General features: G+C 37.1%; 1 non-coding gene across 1 annotated transcript; it reads left to right on the top strand.

Moving 5' to 3' along the window:
- Positions 1-19,744: 19,744 nt before the first annotated feature.
- LOC127077710 (small nucleolar RNA R71) lies at positions 19,745-19,851 on the top strand. The gene has a single exon (XR_007787491.1). It is a non-coding gene; the product is annotated as a small nucleolar RNA R71 (small nucleolar RNA).
- Positions 19,852-21,253: the final 1,402 nt, after the last annotated feature.

Below are 21,253 nucleotides of genomic sequence, written 5' to 3' on the forward strand. Positions count from 1 at the left end.
TTGAGCTAAGGGGAAAGCTTAAGTGTGCTTGAGTTTTGGAAACCGATTCAAATTTCAGAGGTGCCAATGGAAAATGTACAGAGGTTCAATGGTTATCCAACCTTAGAAATAGCAGTGCAGTAGCCTCTATTTATAGAGGGGAAGGATGTTCGTCACTTGCTAAATGATTTTAATTAGGTTAAGGGGTAAAATGGAGTTTTGATTAGTCTTGCCAACCATGTTTTTGTGAGGTGGCTTTCGTACATAAAGGCATGTGCAGACACAATACACTCTCCACTATTCTGTTTTGCATTTAAAATCGTGGCCAATTGTCAATGCCCTTGCCTGTTTGTGTGATTTGCCTCAAAATATGAAAAAAAGAAAATATGACGAATGTGGGACTTTGGCATGGTACAGGTCATGGATGGGTGCAAGCAGAAAGTGTAAATGAGCTTTGCATGATCTGTTTGATGTCTAATTGGAGCAAGGGAAATTGGCTTGGGAGAAAGAAGCTTTTGGCCAAAAATTCAATATGGCTCGGATTGGAAGAAGGGTCATGGTTTGAGCCCTCCACCATGGAACATCTTGATGCACACACACTAAATATTTGGTATGCAATGGAATGACACAAGAATTTGAGCTCAAAAGTGTGTAATTTGGAAAATGGCCATGTGACATAAATGGATAACTTGAAATGCAAGGTACAAGTTGGTCCAATTGAGTTTTGGCACGAATCAACCTCAAACAATGATGCACACAAGTATTATGAACCATTTATGAGGTGTTTGAGTTAGAAAAACACCCAAAGTGCCTTTAAATAAAAACCTCATTTTTTCACTTTTGGACAAATTTGGCAACTTTGAGGTTTGCATTACAAGTCCTTGATCTTTGCGTTTTTGGATTTTGGGAAATGAATGAAAGTTGTAGAGAATGGAAAAATAAGACCATATCAAAAATAAACAGATCGTTTGGGTCTAAAATTAGTAATTTATGAGGTAGTGAAGTTGGAAAAATGACCTATAATGTATGGACATCATTCACCCTTTTCCACTCAAAATTGGCCTTGGATGTGTGAAGATCAAATGTTCAAAATGGTTGTCAGATTAAATTTGCAAAAAGAACCATCTAATTTTTCCAAAAATGGAGGGAGTTATAATGTTTTGAAGGTTGGCCCAAAATCAAAAGGAATCAAAGATGACATGTAATGTCTTCCCAAAATAAATGGTCTTCCACTCAAGATTGGACTTTGTGATCAAACGAAAACTTGTTGGGAATGAACTCAAGATTGATATGGTGAAAATAAACACCTCATTTGGGTGAAAATTGACCAAGTTATGGTCAATTAATATTGGGAAAATATCAGGGTGCTGCATAGGGAAACCTCCAAACCCAAAAGCCAAACCAAACAAAATATCTTCTTGAACAATGAAACAAAGTTGTGGGGGGTATAAATTGGAGCATTTGAGAAAAAGAATGGGCTCCATATGATAATTATTTCCCAAGTTATGACCGTGGGAAGTTCAACTTGAAAATTAGGTCAAAACCCTAGACATCTTGAGATGTTTTGCCTTTGAAAATGGTTATCCATCCACAATTGGCTCTTGACATGTGAAGATAAGTTATAGATGATGGATATTAGAGTTCAATTAAAAAGGAACCACATTCATATCTTTCTTGATGAAAAAGTTAGGACCATTGGAAGTCAACCAAATTAGTCTTAGAGCCAATGAAGCAATTCCTTGTGATGACTTGCACAAATAAAGGCCAAATGATGTTGAGATTCATGCACACCATGATATCCAATTCCAAGTGATGATATTTGAATGATTAAGACCATAATTCCCTTTCTTTTGATATTCAAATATCCTAAAGCTTGCCTCATCTAACTACAAAAGACACAAGCACACCACAAGAGCAAAGATATATCTAAATGCACGAGGTTAGTGATGAATGAATGTAGATGCCAAGTAAATAATGATAAGACACCAAGAAAGTTAAATATAGCACACGTAATAGTATAGAGAAATTCAATGGGTGATACAATGAGTGAGATACCCTACCCTAGCTTGAGCAAACAAACAAGGAGAGATTATGAAGACAAAAATCACTCAGATCCATGCTTGTGAATACATTAGGGTATTGATGAATTGAGAGTATGAATGCAATGTTTGATTAAGATGTTATGAATCTTAGGGGTAAAAATTGGGTTATGATAGACCTTTTCCATTCTTTTCGTCCACCGGGATGCTCCTTCTTGCCAAAGTCTCCCTTTCAGGTTTTCGAATTAGTGAGATTTATATTTTTATATTTGATCCCTAACTTATGCTTGGACAATTAATTTTCTGGGTCCATTGGGATAGCCATTTTTGGCTAGATTAATTTTCTGAGGGTTAATCTAGCGGGCTTTTATCATCATTTCTTTTTAGGCATAATATTTTTTGATTATGTCTGCATTCACTGACGATCAAAAATCTTCCCCATCCATTGTGTGAGGATTAAAGTTCCACCTGAGAAAGCCTTCTTATTGACAAAAGGTCCTTCATAGTAGGGAGTCCGTTTGCCCCGAGGGTCTGAGTGAATAGCAGAATACCTTTTGAGCACGAGTTCTCTTGAGCGATACTCGCAAGGAATAACTTACCTATCAAAAGCTTGCTTGAGGCGTCTTTGGTACAACTGACCATGGCAAACAGCCGTCAAACGTTTTTATTCAATCAGATTCAGTTGGTCATACCGAGATTGAACCCATTCAACTTCATCAAGATCAGCCTCCATGATGACCCTGAGCTAAAGAATATCAACTTCAATTGGTAGAATGACCTCCATCCCATACACTAATGAGTACAGAGTTGCCCTAGTGGATGTACAAACCGAGGTCTTGTAACTATGGAGAGTAAAAGGTAGAATCTCATGCCAATCCTTGTATGTGTAAGAACCCAATTTTGACCCTAAGATCCCTCATGCAATTCCATCATAAGCATTAGCATTGGGATCATACCTTGGCATCCTCCTTACCCCTCTTTCATTGGGTTTGTTTTGGGAGAGATCACCAAACACTTTGTGATTATATCATACTTGTATTTTATCATTTCACTAAACAAAATACCAAAAATATGTCTTTGCATCTACCTAACTCTTTTGTAGGAAGGGCATGATCCCATTGATTCATCAAGTTCACATTTAGGGTTTGAGACCCTCATGAATAAAGAGCACAATCAAGAATTGATTCAAGAATGGTTATGAGCATCATATATGAGTCCCAATGTTCTCTACATGTTATATTGATCAAGTTTTCTTCAAGAGTTTGAGGGTGATTTGCCTTGGAAACCCTAGATTGACAAGGTATCTTGAGTAACTTCTCCAGCAAGCTATCATGAGCCTAAAAAGTCAAGAGAATTGGAAGTTAGCAACTTGGTTGATGGTGGTTGGCCAGATGAATTCATCTTATCAAAACCGGGTCTCCCTAGACCCTATCTCCTACAATTTTCACTATATGAAAATGATTCCAAGAGAAAACTTACTCTAAATGACATTCCAATCAACTTTTATATTTATACCTAGCGCTAGTGTTGCTTGGGAAATAAATCTATCAAGTTCAATGTGTATGGTATGAAAGATTTCCAAGTTGCACAATCAAGTTCAATGTGTATACTTCAACTTTTATGTTTGGAGTGGGATCTAATTCAACTTTTTTGAGCATGTGATATGAGGTTACATTATAGGTCACTTTTGACCTATACCATTGATCAAGTGATTTTTCCAAACATCAAAAATGCATAACTCTATCATTTCAAATCCAAATGACATGAAATTGGTGACCATTTTGAAGGTATTTGAGATAGATACAACTTTGATGAAGAAATTTTTCTCATTTGAATCTCATATAAAAAGTTAAGCAAGGTGGAATATTGAGACATATGGCTTGACACTTAGAAAAAATTTGATATGTCAAAATTTCCAAACTTCCACCTCAAATTTATTCAAGTTACAAACTCTAAATGGAAAAGTGTTGAACATTAAAGTTATTTCTCTTGTCTAACCTTTACAAATAGCTCAAATTCATTCATTTTGGACAAGGAATACTAAGGCTGCGCATGGCATGAACATGGTGTCATCACTTGGCAAGGGTCAAGCTTCGAATCAAAATGTACACTTGCCTTGCAATCCAAGCTGAATTCAAACTATCTCACACTCATTTGTGGACTTATGACAATGATTTTATAGGCCTATGCGCGCCCATGCACCCATGCATCATCAATGACCAAATTTGGAAAGTGAATTCAAGTGTTCAAAAAGCAATGGATTCAGCTATAAATAGAGCCTCATATGCTCATCATTTCACACACATTCGCACCAACTTTGATCCCCTAACTCTAACCCTCACATTGCAACGGATAAACCTGAGAAGTTCACTTGAATTTGAGTTTGAATTTCCACTATTTTGAAATTCAAATCTCCAGGAATCCACAACCTTTTGAGCATTCAATCCTTCTTCTGCAAGCATTTAGAGTGAAATCAAGCACGAGCAAGAGCAAGATCAGTTGAATCCAGACCTCCATTGAAGGTATTTTCCAGAAATTTTGTTCTCTCCGATTTTCTCTAATTCTTGTTTAATTCTATTGATTCTTTGGTTGTCTGAAGTCCTACCAATATAGGCAAGAAGATTAAGTTACTTTGAGGCCAAATCGAAGCAACTCAGTTCATGTACCTCAAATTTCAAATCCACGTATCTCTGAATATACTTGGAGTAAGAGTGAATAGAGGCTAGATTCGAACTCAGTGTCATTTTTACTTTGAAATCATGTCCGTGTTTTTAAATTTGGTGATGGTTATGACTGAACCAGTCCGGCGAGGTTCGCTGGAGAAGACAACCGGTCCTTGGCCGCTGGTGGTGTGCTGGATGGTTCTGAGCCACATGATCCTCTTGATTTGTTTTAATTTGGAGCGTGCATTTGAATTACCAATATTATGGCGCACTGACTAATGTCCATCGTGGATAGTGCGTTTTCCACCACTTGATCTGCCATCTCAATTAATGAGGGAGATCAAGTGGTCCACGTTTTTTCTGATATTTTAATTGCATTATTTTCAATAATTCATATTAAATTTAATATTGATCCAAAAAATATGGGACTTTCACCTAAAATTTTCAAATATATTCCTCTTTCATATTCTGAACTAAAATTATATTTTGGATCATTATTAATATTTTTCATGAATTAATTGATTTTGCATTTGTTTTTAATTATTTAAAAATATTTTTAAATGTCCAAAAATTATGAAATTTTTTCTCCAGGGTCCTTTGACCTTGTTTGACCTATGATAAATCGCTTGCCCATTTCTTTGGTGTTTTGATGAGATTTTAGGAATTGGACAAACCATATTTAATTTAAATGCACTACTTTAGTATTTTTAATTTGAATAAATGCCAAATAAATTTGTTGACCAATTGTGATGACTTGTTTATGTTTGACTCTTGTTGTTGGGCCTTGGTCAAGGTTGATTTGACTTTGTCCAATTAATATCATTGCATTTAGGGGATTGGTGGAATGTACATTCCATCTCCCAAAATGAAAGGATGATATTAATTTAGTAAAAGTCCTCCTTTGAACAATTTGTGTTTAGATCCACTCCCCTCTCACTTAATCTTATTCCCTTTCTTCATTCATCCATTCCATTTTTGGCCTATCATATCTCATAATCCTAAGGCTAGTTGATTGAAATATTGACATGAGTATGGATGAGATTAGGCCACACCTTTTGCATATTCTTTTTGTGTGTGGTTATGTTTCATGAGCATAGTCCATTATACTATATCTCTAACATGCATTAACACAAAAATTTTATTGCCCGACCTCAAATAGTTGTGACTTGTACATAAGTCCAATTACGATTGCTTAACACAGCGCTAAATTTGTGACATGAAAGGCATAAGCATTCTAGTTAGTGAGATTGTAAGTCTTCCCTCTTTCATGGTATAGTGTGGAAACTTGGCCTTTTTTCCTTCCTTTGGAAGATGTCTTGGTTCAAGGATCCATGCTTGTGATAAGTGGGTTGAGTGTTCTCCAAAGAATGACTTCAATTAAAAAGCAAAAGCAAAACAATACTAACTTCTAACTCATTAACTACTAACTTTTAATTTCAAGCCCTTTACTTTAATGCCTTTTAATTTTTGTTTCTATTCATTTGCAGTTGTTCATATCATTCTAATTGTTTATGATAATGCAATTTTTACTTTGTCCATTTGGACCATATTGTGTGATATATTTTGTTTGTGTATACTTTGCTTGTTTGTGTGGTCTTTGACCATTAACGTACATAATATCAACAAAAAAAACTAAAAGACTTTTATGTGGACAGTTGGCTTGATCTTGGGCAAATGGACTTAGAACTTAGGAAACATTTCTATGCTAAAGGACTTGGCCAATGCCAACTTGTTGAAGAACCAAGTGCTTGTAATCTGAAACTTCATCTGATACATCATTCAAGATCCTTTTGAGTTCATCTGCAACATGATCATTGTGAAGCTGTTATTTTGAACCTGTGACTTGTGGAACTCATCTGTTACATGGGCTACTTTGAATAATATCATGGAATGGATAAGCTCGGACGTGGCCATCTTTATTTTATGCCTTCCTCTTCAAGATAATATAATTGTGCATTTGTGTGTTTCTTGATTCTAAAAGTCCAAGGGAATTCTGGGTTTCTATTGACATTCTTGTTTATTGGATTGCTACCCATTTGGTTAGATCTTTTCAACTCTAAACTTTTAATTTTGTACGTAGAATAGTCTCTTCATCTTCTCCCCATTTCTTTAATTTCAAAATCTCTCCCTCCATTTTTCAAAATCTTCCTTGTGTGAACCATTTTTGTTCTAAACTTTGACCACTTTTGCAAAAAGATAGAAACTTTGGCCTTATGCCATTGCATTTTCAAACTTCTTTTCTTAAATCAAACTTGTAAATAGACTTAACTATACTTGACTTAAACTTTCAAAAAGCCACAAAGAACTAACTCATTCAAACCATTTTTAGGCCTTTGTGCCTTTCAAACTTAAATTTTTGTTAAAAACAATGCATCCACTTTGAAATTTGTATCACGAACTATGAGGTTTTGATCCCTCATTTTTATGTTGGTACGTAGGCACAAGACCGAAGGTCTTGTCAAACACAAAAATATAATTAATGAATTCTTTTCTCATCCCCCCATTCTATTTGTTTGTAAACATCACTTTGTACCAAATACATATGCACACAAAAAGGGCTCCCTAGGAGTACCTAGGAAACTTTGGGTGCTAACACCTTCCCTCTGTGTAACCAACCACCTTACCTGTAATCTCTGACATTTTATTAGTTTTGATTTGAAAACTTATTACTTTTTGGTTTTTGTTCGTACTTTTTCCCTTTTCCTTTGGAAACAATAAAAACGCGATGGCGACTCTTGTTATTTGATCTCTAGCTTATCCATAGCTTGATGATCATGAATTTCCCGCTACAGAAATTATCTGGCGACTCTGCTAGGGAGTAGTCTCCAGTGGGGGTAGCCTACTTTTTGTGTGTATATATGTGATGTTTGTATATATGTATGTGTGATATAATCTGCTTGTTGTGCTTGGTGATCTCTGAGTGGTGAGATGAGTTCTAACCCGAACTTGAGTGCGACTAAGATAGGAGGATGGTATAGTCATGTTCGACTTGTGTGGAGTAGTCCTTAACAAGTTGGCTTGAGATCCATTTGTTAAGTGAAGACTCTTTTGGATTTGGAAATGTCATACAAGTATTTGTGGTTAGGCATTACTATTTCCAATTGGGTCCTGGAAGCTGAGGACCTTAGAACATTTAACCCATCTTGGCCTATTTAGGACGCAGTGCGGAAACTGTTCAAGTGTAGACTTGATAACAGTTGTTACGTGATACTACACACGGACGAGTTTCTCTTGAGAATACTATGGGTCGATGAGTCAATCATCTTAACCTGTAATATCCGATAGATGGAATTAAGACTCTGGGAACTTTTTAGAACATGATCTACAGGTTTTTATCCTTAGTTCACTCCTTTGGGATGGTTCTAACCCAAACTCCATGCTCGTGACTTGCATCAAACCCTTGATTCTTGGTTGATCCAATCAAGTCTTGTCAATATTAATGGAACTTGGGTGTTGATAAGGTGAAAACCATAATCCACCAAAATTGATGATTGATCTTGACAAAGACTTGATTCATCCTTGACCTTTGTTTGATTGCCTTGTGTGTGATCCCTTATTTGTGATTGTTGCATTCATGCATTCATGCGCATCATAACATTTATTACACAAAAATTTCAAGGAACTAAGGTATCGATTCCAAATATTTTCAGATCATGGATTGTTGGCGAAGGAACACTAAGAAGTACAATTTCAGATGTCCCGACTTGAAAGAGTTAAGGAAGCTAGCATCTTTTGTATTAGATCCCTTGGACTTCAAACAACACCATAGGAAGCTTCTTGATCGCGACTTTATGAGTCGAATTTGGGGTACAAACTGCAAGTGCACAGTTCTATCGCGTAGTTTTAAAAGATATCGATCCCACGGGGACTTATGAATCGATATACCGTTTTCTAAGGTTACTTCGTAAAGCTAAGGCGGGTAATACTTTGATTGTTTGGGGAAAAGTTAAAACTAAAAAAAATAGGATCTAAATTAAATATCAACTAAACGGATATCGGTATGTAGTTCGTCGTAATTAGGGAATCAATTCTTCGTTGGTTTCTTGTTTTTAAAATAAATCTTTTCAGTTGACACTATTGATTAAAAGTCTTATCTCAAACTCTCGCTCTGTTGAATAAACTATGATTTTATATTAACGTAGCTGTCACTTATTAGTTAAGTCAAAAACCACTTTTTGAAAACAATAGAATCCGTAGAAACTCTTTTTAAGAAAACACTAATCGTTTAAACACCCTTGTCTCAAACTCTCGCTCTGTTGACTTAGGTTATATAATTAAATTCAAATGCTTAACTCTCGTCCTCACATTCAACCTTTAAAAATACTTTTTGAAAAAGATTAGAATTTAATTAACTCTAAAAATTGCTCTCGCCCTGATCTAGAATTAATGTCCAATTAACACTGTCCAGTCAAAAACTCAAACTCTCGTTCTATTGATTTTAACTTCTTTATGTCTTTTACTTTCGTACAAAAACCTTGTTATTAAACCTGTAAATTGAGACCGTGAAAAGAGTGATTTTAATTTTAAACTTAATTAAACCAACTTAGTTTTGATTCCTTCATTCCGCTTACTTTACATACCGATACCTAAATAAATTAGCCAGACATACTAAGCAAATCTAAATAATCAGCATGCATAAATAATTCCATCTCAGGAAAATAATATAAATAAACAGTAAAACAAAGCATATATAAATTCAAACAATAATTAAAGAACCTGAGTAATTAACAGCAGTCTCGAACATCCACCACAGACCGGTTGGATTTGTTCTTGAATTCTTCAATCAGACAGAAAATAAAAGTGAAGGAATAAAAAAAATCTAGGGTCTAACGTAAGGTTAGATCTAGTAAAAGATACACAATAGTTTCCGCTGTAGAAACTATTATGCGAAAAATAATTAATTAAGTGCTGAAAGCTTAACTGGAAAAGAAAATAAAAATAAAAAATAAAAACTGCAATTAAAAGCAAAAACAGTAAAGAAAAATAATGGTATGCTTGCACGGCTGGAAGAAGAAAATTGAACGAAGTCGGAGAGCTTCTGCAGGGTTTGCAAAGCCAATATTTATACTGGTCACTTTGTTGTAACGGTTTCCAAAATTCTTCCGTTCACGTTCCAATGGTCAAGCGTAACAATAGGCCTCAACGTCTTTGTTGCGCTTCTGAAGCCAAAAATATAGGAGAATGGTGTGATGTCCGTCACACCATGTGTTACGCTCGTAACACAAGTGGGTAAAGCGTGACGCTCGTCACAGCCTGTGTGACGCTCGTCACAGGCACAACGCCTGTGCTTTTGGGCTGGGCTTTGGCTTTTGATATTTGCTTCTTTTCATTCCTTTTTCACCTCCTTTTCTTCCTTTTTCACTTGTGCTTCAAATAAACTACCTGAGATAAATAGAAAGAAAATACCGAGTAATATCGCATAAAATGAAATAAATTGAAGTAAATAATAATATAATTTAATTAAATCGAGTCCTAGAATGTGATACTATTTCATGTTATCAAACTCCCCCATACTTAGACCTTTGCTTGTCCTCAAGCAAAATACAGTATAGAACTCGTTTTAAAAATTTAGCCAGATGAAATTTCGAAACACACAGCAATTCGTACTAGGTTGCAAGTAGATTTTGTTTAGAAGCAGCTTGAATTTATTTCGACATCAAGAACTACCGTTACCACATCTGATAATCTTACCTCACGCAAACCAGTTCGAGTCATGCTATTATAGCTAGCCTGGTTCTTTTACTCTTATTTCACCCGTTTTCATTCTAGCGAAATCACATTAAGCCCTTTATCGTTTCACGCACATAGTGGAGTGACCGGTTAGTGATTCTGATCCCCTTTTTAGCTTGAAGCTCTGGTACATGAGTCGGATAACTTCGTTATTTAGTCCATTGCGAATTGCGGGGGATCGGACCGTAGTCCTCCCTACCAAGTTCAGTACCAGATACCTGCTGAACCAACTCATAATGGGTCTTTCGTATTATGTTTTTGTATGATCTGTAACCTTTAGATTAAATGATCTGGTAAGGATCACCTAACTTAATTAGTGCAATTCCTGATATATATATATATATATATATATATATATATATATATATATATATATATAATATATATATATATATATATATATATTATATATATATATATATATATATATATATATATATTATATATATATATTTTTTATTTTGGGAATCATTCACTTCTATTCATCGGCCCTCCACGTAGTTTGCTATTAAGATGGTGCTGACTTCTTGTATAAACTACTCGGGGTTACTATAAAGTTAAAAGTCCATGGACTTGTATAACAGGTGCCTTTCTGATCTAACATGTTGAGGTTTGTTTAGACTGTTTGGCGGTAATAGTTTTTGTCTTAATTTGTCTCAAGTTCGATAAAATGAGCAACCTTTATACTTACTGAGTGTGTTGAATTTTTGTTATGGCTCATGGAAATTTTGAGGGAATAGATAATAGAAATTTTTCACACTTGGGACTTAACTTAAAATAAATCTATATTATAATAAAATATATATATATATATATATATATATATATATATATATATATATATATATATATATATATATATATATATATATATATATATATATATATATATATATATATATATATATATATATATATATATATTTCAAGGGAAATAACAATGAAAAGAAAGGTACATACTTGAGAAAGGGAAGATAGAAAGGACACGGTTTCCCCCCCATACTTAAATGAAACATTGTCCCCAATGTTTCAAAGAAAACAAAAGATAAATAAAAAAAAGGAAAAAGAAACTAAAGTTAATGTTCTCTGCCGCCTCTTGTTCTTGGACCTGGTGATCGTTGATGTACTTCTAAGTTGTCAAACCTGCTAAGCAAATCAGTGAACCGCTGGTCGGTTATGGCATTCCTCGCTTCCTGTTGTTGTTGCATTTGGCGCATCATTTGCAGCATTTCGAGATTCTGCGCTTGCATACCATCAATAGCATCCATGATGTCGTCATTGGTTGCAAGTCTTCTTCGTCGACGACGTCGTGAGGATGGGCCAGCTGCATTATCGGAAGGGTTGAGCGGGACTGATTGTTGTGCAGGAGCATGATCACCTTGCTCCATTTCTTCGAACTCGTCTGTAGACGGGTTTGCATGTGAAGGCTCGGTAGCTTCGGGAGCATTCAGATCATAGAGGTGGCGGTTGGGGTTGGTGACATCTGTTAGGGCAATGTTGGGTAGAACAACGCTTAGGACTGCCTGGTTATTCACCATAAGGTAATATTTTCCGCCTACTCTGTTCTTTATTAGGCGGCTGGACCGACAATAGCTTATATCCATAAATAGGGGAGGTAAAGATTCTAAAGTTTGGAGTCGGTCCCCTAGGTTTAAGCCAAGTGCTATGGTGGTGATTAATCCACCAATTACAAAAGGTTGACGGCCTCTAGCACATAAGGTGCGGATATGATGAAATAGGAAGGAGGCGGCGTTTACCTTAGTATCCGGTTCGAAGACGCATTCGAGGAAGAATAATTCCTTTGCGTTGACCTTGTTGTTGTTCGGTCTTCCAAAAACTGTGTTTTGCAGGATGCGGATAAAGTACCGGATAGTTGGGTTATGTATATGGGAAACAAGGAGCTCTTCCCAGTTGTTGGCATCTACACCGGATATTTTCCTAAAGAGGTCGAAAGCGGCAACTGTGTTCCAGTTTGAGTTTGGAGGGACTCTTGGGTGGACTTGGTCTCCTACAGGGAACTGTAGCCTGGTACTCAATTGGTTTTGGGATAGGGAGTATTCGGTGTTGAACATACAGAAGGTTGCGGTACCGGTTAAGAATTCGTCTTCACCGGTGGGAGTGTTGTACGAATAGGAACTTAAAAATTCTAAGGTTAGGGATGGGTAGGTAGGTTGATTATGCGTGCATAGAAAGGTTAAATCAGCAAGACGGAGCATCCATTCTATACCTTGAAGTAATCCTAATTCTTGTAAACAAGTTAAATCAGGATACCTGGTAGAGGTGACACCTCGTTGTTGGAAACGCTCGAACTGCTCCCTTTGATAATTATCATCTTCGGATCGGAAGATGATATTTCCGAAAGCTTAGTTGCCCACCATATCGATAAGTGGTTTGAAAGAGGTAATTAGGGGAGAAGGGAAATGAAATTGATTTTAGAGAATGGTTTGTGGTGTATGAAGAAAGGTATGGTGGGTATTTATAGGGAAAAAAAATTGGAAGTTGGAAAGGAAGTGGTTGAAAAGTAAATAAATGTGGGTAAATGTGAATAAATGGGGAAGGTAAAAAGGTGAAGTGGTGTAACGGTCGTGTCTCCAACGGCTTGTAACGTTAACATGGTCAGACGGTGTCACGCTCGTGACAGGGGCGTTACGGGCGTCACAGGCACTTGGCGTGACGTTCGTGATAGATTGTGTGACGCTCGTCACACAGTCATTCTGGCATGGTTACTGCTTGCGTTCTTCATAATAATTATAGTAATTTATTTTATTTTTTTGTTTTGCTTCAGTTTATTTTATTTGGCTATTGTGATACCTTAAATTGCCTTGCATGATATTCTACTTTCCATAATATATATATCTTTAATAAGTTATGTAGGTAGCATACAGTAGAGAGCATTATTGATAGGTGTTGCATAATTCATAATAAAGTAAAATAAATCAATAGCTTCATAAAATAATCATAATGTAACATTGGAGGAAAAAACAACAAAACAAAAAAAAATGCGAAAGAGAAACAAATACGAACATAATTTGAAATAACATTAAATAATAAAACTAAATAACTAAGAAAAACAACTTCTCTCCATCTGCACGATCTCTGGCCGGAGGAGCAAAGGAGTTAACACGGTATAGCAACTCGTGAAACTGATTTGTCATACTGTTCATGTATCCCAGAAATTCTTGTCCCATGTTAGCTAACTCTTCTCTGAGGACGTCTTGTTCTGACATCAAAGCTTGAATGGTGGTGTTATAATCAACTCCGGGTATATGATGTCTAAGATCGGGTATTGCTGATTCTTCGGCCGGGACAGACTGAGGAGGAGGGTCAATATCATAATAACCAGATGGTGCCTGAGGGTCAGATTCAGCATAAGGGATCTGGTCATCATAAATCTCATAGTCCTGGATGGATTCAGTGGATCTAGCTGGAGAGGGTGTTGCGTTCAGATTGTAGAGCCAGTTATTGCGGTTATGGACACTAGTCCGAGGATTGGGCATGGTGAATAGGCAAAGAACTTGGTTATTAATTATAAGCTCAAACTCGTCAGACCCTAGGTTTGCTATAAACATAGTGTTGAAGAGGAAGGGTATACTCATAATAGTAATGCCACAAAAAGGGCTTAAGTCAAGCATAGGCTGACGTAATCCGATAGCATTACCAATCATGGTTATCAAACCGCCTATTCAAATTGGTGCTCGTTGATCTTGGATAAGGTGGTCTAAATTTGCCAACATAAAAGTGGCACCGTTTACTGGACGGTTCTGGGAAGCACAAAATATAATGAAGAGTTCATCACGTGAAACTGTGGTACTGTTTGGCTTCTTCCCAAATAAGGTGTGGGTCAGGATCTTATGGAAATAACGGAAGGTCGGGTTATGTATGTTTTCAGAGAGAAACTCATGTTCCTCGGGATCGTCATTTCCAGTCAGGCTTCCCCAAAAGTGTTCAAGTTCTCTGTATTCAAAAAGTTCTTCTTGGCTCACTGTGAATGTATCAAGGGAGGTAGGGAAACCCAAAAGGTTGGTAAAGTCTTGAATATTAAATTGGTACTCCATGTTAAACATTCTGAACTGGATGAAACCTCTGCTTATTCCTTTCCCATGGCTGGGTAGATAGATCAGGGAGCTAAGGAATTCTAGTGTTAGTCTTCGGTAAGTGACGAAATGTCTACGGATAGGAGAGGTTTCCCACCCTATCTGACTCAGCAAATACAGGACACTTTCTCTTAGTCCAATGGCAGTCATTGCCCAGTCATCAGCATACAGACTAGGTAGCATCTCTCTCGTGGCTAGTTCCTCAAACTTTTGTTTCTGAGCTTTTCCTCTGAATTTGATACCCATACGATCAATTTGTCCCATCGGGTTAGTGTTAGCTAGAGAAAAGAAAAACAAGAGTTTTAGTCAGGATTTGGCCAAATGCCGAAAGAAGAAGAGAAAAGTTTTTAATAAATTAAGAATGAATACTAAACAAAATTTAAAAGAATAATTAAGGGAGAAATAAAAAAAATATAAATATTTGTGGGTTGTCTCCCACTAAGCGCTTTGTTTAATGATTCAAGCTCGACATAAAAACTATCAATTATAATCTATAAGTTCTGGAGGCATTTCGTCTAAGTGCAAGACTTGCGAATCTTCATTGTTTTCTGCATAGTGATAATGTTTTAGACGTTGCCCGTTTACGGTAAAGGGTTCCGTAGATTTGCTTTTAATTTCTACTGCTCCACTGGGAAAGACATTGGTGATTTGAAAAGGACCTGACCATCTAGATCATAGTTTTCCCGGGAATAACTTTAGCCTAGAGTTAAATAAAAGGACTGTATCGCCTTGTTTGAAGATTTTCCTTGATATGCGCTTGTCATGCCATTGTTTTGTTCTTTCCTTGTAGATTCAGGCATTTTCGTAAGCGTCTCTTCTGAGTTCCTCTAATTCGCTTATATCAAGGATTCTCCTTTCACCGGCGGCTTTATAGTTTAAATTTAAATTTTTAATAGCCCAATAGGCTTTATGTTCTAATTCTACCGGGAGGTGACAGGATTTCCCATAAATGAGCTTAAATGGGGTTGTCCCTATGGGAGTTTTGTAAGCAGTTCAGTAAGCCCATAAAGCTTCTGGTAATTTTAATGACCAGTCTTTCCTTGAGGTGGCGACTGTTTTCTCTAATATTTGTTTGATTTCTCTGTTAGACACTTCCACTTGCCCACTGGTTTGAGGGTGGTAAGGTGTCGCTACTCTATGTCTTACGCCATACTTAAGCAGTAGTTTTTCGAGTAACTTGGATATGAAATGCGATCCACCATCACTGACTACTATTCTTGGGACACCAAACCTTGGAAATATTATATTCTTAAAGAGTCTAGTTACTACTCGTGTGTCGTTTGTTGGAGAAGCTATAGCTTCAATCCATTTCGATACGTAGTCAACTGCCACGAGTATGTATTTGTTACCGAAAGAGAATGGAAAAGGTCCCATGAAGTCTATTCCTCACACGTCGAAAATCTCTACTTCCAAAACGCCTTTTTGTGGCATCTCGTCACGTCTAGTTATGTTTCCTGTGCGTTGACATCTGTCACATTTCTTAATAGTTGCATGTACATCCTTCCATATATTTGGCCAATAAAAACCGGCTTGTAGGATTTTAGAGCAGGTCTTGGATGTACTTGCGTGTCCACCATAAGGAGCGGAGTGACAGTGTTGGATTATATTTTCTACCTCTTCTTCGGGTATACACCGACGGAAAATACCATCGGGGCCTCTTTTAAAAAGTAAGGGGTCATCCCAGTAATAGTGTTTTATGTCATAGAAGAATCGTTTCTTCTGCTGGTAGGATAAAGTAGGTGGAACTATTCCGGCAGCTAAATAATTGACGAGGTCAGCGTACCACGGTGTAATAGATATAGCTAAGGTGGTTTCTACCGGTTTATCAGCGTTATTTTCTTCCAAAGTAGCTATAAGCTTATCGTACGAGAAATCATCGTTAATTGATGTTCTTTCCGGTTCAAGGTTCTCAAGTCTCGAGAGGTGATCTGCTACTACGTTTTCAGTTCCTTTCTTGTCTTTGATTTCCAAATCGAACTCTTGTAGCAACAGGATCCACCTTAGGAGTCTAGGTTTAGCATCCTTTTTTGTTAAGAGGTATTTGATAGCAGCGTGATCAGTGTAGATGATTATTTTGGCTCCGACCAAGTAAGAACGAAATTTATCTAGCGCAAACACTACTGCTAGAAGTTCTTTCTCGGTTGTGGCGTAATTCATTTGTGCTTCATCTAGAGTTCTACTTGCGTAATATATAACGTGAAGCTTTTTATCTTTTCGTTGCCCTAAAACAGCGCCTACAGCGTAATCACTGGCATCACACATTATTTCGAATGGTTCATTCCAATCTGGTGTCTGCATTATGGGTGCGGAGATCAATGCTTGTTTAAGCGTTTGAAATGCTTCTAAACATTTATTGTCGAATATGAATTCAGCATCCTTCATCAATAGCCCGGTTAAAGGTTTAGTTATTTTAGAGAAGTCTTTAATGAATCGTCGGTAAAAACCGGCATGTCCTAAGAAGCTTCGTACTTCTCTCACAGTTTTCGGGGGTTGAAGGTTTTCGATTACCTCTATTTTGGCTTTGTCTACTTCAATTCCTCTGTTCGAGATGATGTGTCCTAAAACAATTCCTTCTTGTACCATAAAGTGGCATTTTTCCCAATTAAGTACTTGGTTTACTTTTACACATCGCTCTAGAACTCTTTCTAGGTTTTCAAGGTATTCTTCAAAGCTTTGTCCGCATACGGAAAAGTCATCCATAAATACTTCAATGATGTTTTCGAGAAAATCGGCGAATATTGCCATCATGCACCTTTGGAAGGTCGCAGGAGCATTACACAAGCCAAACGGCATTCGTCTATAAGCGAAGGTACCAAAAGGACATGTGAATGTTGTCTTTTCTTGGTCATCAGGATGAATTGGTATTTGAAAGAAGCCTGAGTAACCGTCTAGATAGCAGAAATGCGAACGTTTTGCTAATCGTTCTAACATCTGGTCAATGAATGGTAAAGGGAAATGATCTTTTTGGGTTGCTTTGTTTAGTTTCCTATAGTCAATGCACATTCTCCAACCCGATTCGATTCGTTTGGTTATACTTTCTCCTTTTTCATTTTCAATAACTGTTATACCTCCTTTCTTTGGTACTACGTGTACAGGACTAACCCATTTGCTATCAGATATAGGATATATGATACCTGCCTCTAATAACTTGGTTATTTCCTTCTTCACTACCTCACTCAGGATCGGGTTTAGTCTCCTCTGGTGTTCCCTAGAAGTTTTACAGTCTTCTTCTAGCATGATGCGGTGCATACAAATAGAAGGACTTATTCCTTTAAGATCGGTGATGTTGTATCCTAGTGCGGTTGGATATTTTCTTAAGATATGCATGAGTTTTTCTGTTTCGAGTCTTCCTAGGTCAGCATTAACTATCACTGGTCGTTCAAGTTCTAAGTCTAGGAATTCATATCTCAGATTTTTGGGAAGTGTTTTCAGGTCTAGGGTTGGTTTCTTAAGGAATTGTGTAGGGTCCGGTGTTATTGCTAAACATTGGTTAAGTTTGTCTTCTACAAGATAGTCGGATGATTTGTCTTTTTCTAACTCCGTTTCTTTTATGCATTCATCGATGATATCCATGAAGTAACATGTATCTTCTATTGCAGGTGCTTTCAAAAATTGGGAAAGAATGAACTCAATTTTCTCTTCTCCTACTTCGAAAGTGAGTCGTCCTCGTTTTACGTCTATGATCGCACCGGCAGTTGCTAAGAACGGTCTTCCCAGTATAATGGGTGTAACTTCATCTTCTCTAATATCCATAATTATAAAATCGGTTGGAATGTAGAATTGACCTATGCGCACTGGAACGTTTTCAAGAATTCCTATAGGATATCTAACGGAACGATCTGCTAATTGCACAGACATTTTAGTTGGTCTTAATTCTCCCATTTCCAGTTTCTTGCATATGGATAAAGGCATAACACTAATACCGGCTCCTAAATCGCATAAGGCTTTGTTAATGACAAATTTTCCTATGTGACAGGGTATAGAGAAACTACCTGGTTCTTTAAGTTTAGGAGGCATATTCTGGATTATAGCGCTACATTCAGCGGTGAGTGTAATGGTTTCGCTATCTTCAAGTTTCCTTTTATTAGAAAGAATTTCTTTTAAGAACTTAGCATATGAGGGCATCTGCGTAATAGCTTCTGTAAACGGGATTGTGACGTTTAATTGTTTCAGTAGGTCAACAAATTTTTTAAATTGGCCCGCATCTTTGGTTTTAATAAGCCTTTGAGGGTAAGGGATAGGTGGTTTATAAGGTGGTGGAGGTACATAAGGTTCCTTTTTTTCTATGGTTTCCTTATTACTCTCTTCCTTTTCCTTAGGTTCACTTTCCTCCTCAGTTGACTTTTTAGAGTTTTGGTTTTCTATCCTTGGGTCAGACGGTCCTTCCACTTCCGTTCCACTTCTTAGTATAATTGCATGAGCATGGCTTCTCGGGTTAGGTTGGGGTTGGCAAGGAAATGTACCAGTTGGGGCAGCAGTAGGCGCTTGTTGTTGAGCTACTTGTGATATTTGCGTTTCCAGCATTTTGTTATGGGTAGCCAGGGCATCTACTTTACTTGCTAGTTGTTTAATTTGTTCGCCAGTGTGTACATTCTGGTTTAAGAAATCTTTATTGGTTTGCTGTTGAGAGGCTATAAAGTTTTCCATCATGATTTCCAAGTTGGATTTCCTAGGGGCGTTATTGTTAGGTGTAGATGGGATCGGCTTTTGATATCCCTGAGGTATAGCTGGGGCTTGATTTGGAGATTGTCCAGGTGCGTATAGAGCGTTATTACTCTTATATGAAAAATTGGGATGATTCTTCCAATTTGAGTTATAGGTATGCGAGTAGGGGCTTCCTTGAGCATAGTTTACTTGCTCCGCTTGGATTCCTGTTAGGAGTTGACAATCTGCAGGAGTGTGACCTTGGATTCCACAGACTTCACAATTCTGAGTTATGGCTACCACGGTGGCTGGAGGTGATACATTTAAACTTTCAATTTTCTGGACCAGAGCATCCACTTTTGCGTTAACATGATCAAGGTTACTTATCTCGTACATGCCAGTTTTTGTTTGAGGTTTTTCTACCATTGTTTGTTCGCTTCCCCACTGATACTGGTTTTGAGCCATGCTTTCGATAAGTTGGTAAGCATCAGCATAAGGTTTGTTCATTAGTGCCCCACCTGCGGCGGCGTCTATTGTTAACCTCGTGTTGTACAGGAGACCATTATAGAAGGTATGAATTACTAACCAGTCTTCTAAACCATGGTGTGGACAAAGTCTCATCATGTCTTTGTATCTTTCCCATGCTTCGAAAAGAGACTCATTATCTTTCTGTTTAAATCCATTTATCTGGGCTCTCAACATAGTTGTTTTGCTTGGCGGAAAATATCGGGCAAGAAAGACTTTCTTCAACTCGTTCCATGTGGTGACTGAGTTGGAAGAAAGAGACTGGAGCCATCTTCTAGCGCTATCTCTTAACGAGAAAGGAAAAAGACGAAGTCGAATTGCCTCTGAAGTGACACCATTAGCTTTAACAGTATCAGCGTATTGAATAAATACGGATAAATGAAGGTTTGGATCCTCGGTAGGATTTCCAGAGAATTGGTTCTGTTGCATTGCCTGCAACAGTGAAGGTTTAAGTTCGAAGTTGTTTGCTTCGATTGCGGGTGGAGCAATACTCGAATGCGGCTCATCTTGCGATGGAGCGGTGTAATCTCGAAGAGCACGAGCTTGTTCTGCCATCTCGGGTATTGAAGGGAAAAGGTTTTTGAAATCAGGAATTTCGCTAGGAGGGAGATTGTTTGCAGCACGATATTCCCGAATTCATCGTAAGACTCAGAGATATAGTTCGATATCGTTGATTCGTAAGTAGTACGGCTCGCCTTGTGAGCGAGTGTGTGGCATACAAATCAACGAAAGAAAGAAAAGAAAAAGAAAAGCCTTAGTCTCTACAGCGTAACAGAAGAGTTACGATATCGACTTAATAAAAGTCCCCGGCAACGGCGCCAAAAACTTGATCGCGACTTTATGAGTCGAATTTGGGGTACAAACTGCAAGTGCACAGTTCTATCGCGTAGTTTTAAAAGATATCGATCCCACAGGGACTTATGAATCGATATACCGTTTTCTAAGGTTACTTCGTAAAGCTAAGGCGGGTAATACTTTGATTGTTTGGGGAAAAGTTAAAACTAAAATAAATAGGATCTAAATTAAATATCAACTAAACGGATATCGGTATGTAGTTCGTCGTAATTAGGGAATCAATTCTTCGTTGGTTTCTTGGTTTTAAAATAAATCTTTTCAGTTGACACTATTGATTAAAAGTCTTATCTCAAACTCTCACTCTGTTGAATAAACTATGATTTTATATTAACGTAGCTGTCACTTATTAGTTAAGTCAAAAACCACTTTTTGAAAACAATAGAATCCGTAGAAACTCTTTTTAAGAAAACACTAATCGTTTAAACACCCTTGTCTCAAACTCTCGCTCTGTTGACTTAGGTTATATAATTAAATTCAAATGCTTAACTCTCGTCCTCACATTCAACCTTTAAAAATACTTTTTGAAAAAGATTAGAATTTAATTAACTCTAAAAATTGCTCTCGCCCTGATCTAGAATTAATGTCCAATTAACACTGTCCAGTCAAAAACTCAAACTCTCATTCTATTGATTTTAACTTCTTTATGTCTTTTACTTTCGTACAAAAACCTTGTTATTAAACCTGTAAATTGAGACCGTGAAAAGAGTGATTTTAATTTTAAACT

This window comes from Lathyrus oleraceus, chromosome 4 (genome assembly GCF_024323335.1).
Source record: "Lathyrus oleraceus cultivar Zhongwan6 chromosome 4, CAAS_Psat_ZW6_1.0, whole genome shotgun sequence".
In the NCBI taxonomy this organism is placed as follows: Eukaryota; Viridiplantae; Streptophyta; class Magnoliopsida; order Fabales; family Fabaceae; genus Lathyrus; species Lathyrus oleraceus.